At 31.2% G+C, this 3,199-nt stretch overlaps 1 long non-coding RNA gene across 1 annotated transcript; it reads right to left on the bottom strand.

The window, feature by feature from the left end:
• Positions 1-2,208: 2,208 nt before the first annotated feature.
• LOC139869965 (uncharacterized) lies at positions 2,209-2,736 on the bottom strand. The gene is made up of 2 exons (XR_011766507.1): positions 2,601-2,736; positions 2,209-2,416 (listed from the first exon to the last, which is right to left on the bottom strand). It is a non-coding gene; the product is annotated as an uncharacterized lncRNA (long non-coding RNA).
• Positions 2,737-3,199: the final 463 nt, after the last annotated feature.

Genomic DNA, 3,199 nt, shown 5'->3' with positions numbered 1-3,199 from the left:
ACAACGCGGTCTGGGATCAGTTTTTCATGCCATCTGATCCTGATTTCAGTTCATTGCCACGCCGCGGCATATTATGTCGCGCCGCGACCTTGGCCGTGGTCTGGTGCCTGTCTTAACGTGCTTTCTGAAAACTAAAACCAGTTGTATGCCGCGCCGCGGCCCCTTCTGCCGTGCCGCGGCCCAAAGCTGGTCTGATCATTACTCACATACATGAACTTTAACACACAAATACGCCTCAAATCTTTCATACACTAGTCGTACATACACGACACACCTCATATCAAATACGGGGAAAACGCGGTGTTACAATATCATGAACCAACAATAGCTAATGCTAATTCATCCCTATTTTATGCAACTTTCTTACTACTACCTTAGACTGATCAAAGTATATAAAAATTTAAAAGTTCAGTCATTGTAAAAAGTCTATAATGAATACTAACCTGGAAACAATGAAAGTAAATGAAATATAAGGAAACAACCCTTAGAATTTAATTGTAATAAATATTCAAAATACAAAATTAGCTCTGCAATAAACTTGTACAACATCAAAACCCACATAATTAACAATAAGAAATTGAAAACCAAAACAAAGTAAACAAAATTTATAAATAGAACAAAAAACTGCAAAAGACCTAAGATAAATAGATTTAACCATATACTTACTATCATATCATATTCAAACAAAATCTTCAAATCGGAGTACTTCGACAATGACTTTGACAATAACACCTCATTTTGTGTTGTCTCTGCATCAAACTGATTAAGTAAATGAAATAAAAGCGTACCATAAAATCAGTCGAGACTAACATCGTCATCACCATTCCTTCATTGACATCACCATAACATTTCTCAATGGATGAATAACTAAATGAAACAATAACATCATTCAATTCAAAAATATATGCAGACTAACATCGTTATCACCTAATTTTTTTTCTTTATAAAGGAATACCATCGTTAGTAAGATATAATTGATGGTCATTACACAAATATTTACAAATAAATTCTATCTGAAATAATATTTCAAGGGTTGTATCAAGAATTCCCATACCTTCAATGATGGTTACATCTTTCGCAAATTAGATCTAATAAATTCGTTGTTGCAAGGTACCAAAATGTGAATATGATAATAAGTGTCCTCTTTCTACTTCGAGATGAAGAAATAGTTGGGTGGGTAATTTCATGTTAAAATAAGCTCAGGTAAAAAAGGGTAACCTTTTAATACGAAATGAATATGCTTCATACCACCACCAAATATAAAGGACCAAAAACACCTCATCTTTTTAGTACATTCCAGCTTCCGTTGTACCTTTTTCATTTCATTTGTATGTGGCTAAGTCGCTAACATGAACGTGAAAAAACTTACTCCGTTTTAGCCATTTTCAGTCCATAAGCTAAATTAAAAAAATAACAATTCTTGACATGATATCAAAACAAACCTTAATGGTATTAACCTTAATGGTATTAGAACATATTAGCCATTTGTTTAAGTTCATCAAGATAATGCACTATATAAAGAGACAATAGAAACATACATTCAGTAAGAACTTTTAGATCACCATCTTGGGGATAAAATGGATCACCATCTTGGGGATAGAACTCCAAAACCGACAGTTAAGACAAAATCCTTAAAACTTGCATGAGTTGCCATAGTCCTGAAACAAATTCATTATCAAATATTAAATTTGTGGTACATGGGTAGACACCCTAAAGATATATGAACATATTTTTTCAAAAACCACATTTCAAAATCATAAAACTTGGTCATTGATCAGGAAAATAGAAAATAAACTCAGATGTGTATTGTGGTGCCTAACATTGTTCTTCAGAACCACAGTAGTAGGATTCCCATAACGCTCAGAGGCAAAATTTCTCAATGCTATGTCTCAATACCTTTGAACAAATGTCATCAAGTAGAATAATAAATAGTTCAAGAAACTGCAGGCAAAATATATAAGGGATTAAAGGCATACATAAAAATCATGATTTCTTTCCTGTTTTTTTGTGACAACAGGTTTTAAGACGTACTCCTTAACTTTCCTCACCTTTACCGCATAATAGTAGTATATCATAATGTTTGGTATCTGCAATAAACACACTAAAACATAAGCTAAAACTTAAAATCCATTGCTCAACGTAAAACTAAATTTTGATACTAATACAAAAATCATGTATTCATTCAGGCATTTCATCAAACACTTGATATGCCAACATAACTATAAACTTGTTTACATTAATTGAACTCGAGTGATTTTTTCATTTAAACTAACAATATCAAGATCTAAAAACAGAAAATAAAAAAAATAAAAAAGCCATATGAGACTAAAATTAAGAAATAATGTATCCAATCCAAGATAAGATTAAAAATACATGCTCAAGACAATCCCGATCTAATAGCGCATTCTGATTTAATCTGAAACAAAAATATACTGTAAGAAAAACGTGGAGATGTAGATAGCAACAAAAATATTAAAGACATAAAAGGTAGCTTACGTAATCACTTATGAATTGAAGAATAGTGATCAAATAAAAGTATACATCAATCTAGCAAAACCCTTTACCAAATTACCAATTACCAAATAATAAGAAAAACGAACCTGTTAAGAAACTTGGGCAAATCGCGATTGTATGAAGAAACCTTACAAATGGCGCTGAAGGATTTGTGATTTGTTATGGAAATTGTTGGATTTCTTGAGTTTTTTTTAGGGTTTTGATGTGGATGGCGGATGGCGGATGGCGTGGGGATGGGTGAAGAATGGGGATGTTAGTTTTATAAATCAGATAGTGGAATAGGGTTATACTCCGTGATTTAACAAATTTATTACTTAAGATTAATTAATTAGTAAAAAGTAAAAATTAAAATAAATTATGAAAATGATGTCATCAAGTGGTCCTAATTTTTTTGACACATGTCTCAAATTATTTTTTGAGATGTAGTTTTAATTAAAAAGTTATGTCACTTAAATGACAATTTATAAGCATTGTATACTATCCCTAACTTAAAATATGAATAACGTTATGTATTACTCCGTACTACTTTACTAGTGAGTTTGAAAGGATTTGTTTGTAAATTTTGCGTAAATCTAACATTTTCTCTTAAATTATATAGTGAATGTTATTTATTTGATTTTAATTTTTTCGTGTTAAATTACGACTCCAAATGTTACATTTAGGAAAAATCCAAATTTACACTTTA

Source organism: Rutidosis leptorrhynchoides, chromosome 10 (assembly GCF_046630445.1).
Source record: "Rutidosis leptorrhynchoides isolate AG116_Rl617_1_P2 chromosome 10, CSIRO_AGI_Rlap_v1, whole genome shotgun sequence".
Classification (NCBI taxonomy): Eukaryota; Viridiplantae; Streptophyta; class Magnoliopsida; order Asterales; family Asteraceae; genus Rutidosis; species Rutidosis leptorrhynchoides.
The sequence above is the reverse complement of the archived record's forward strand: the minus strand, read 5'-3'. Positions and strand labels throughout refer to the sequence as shown.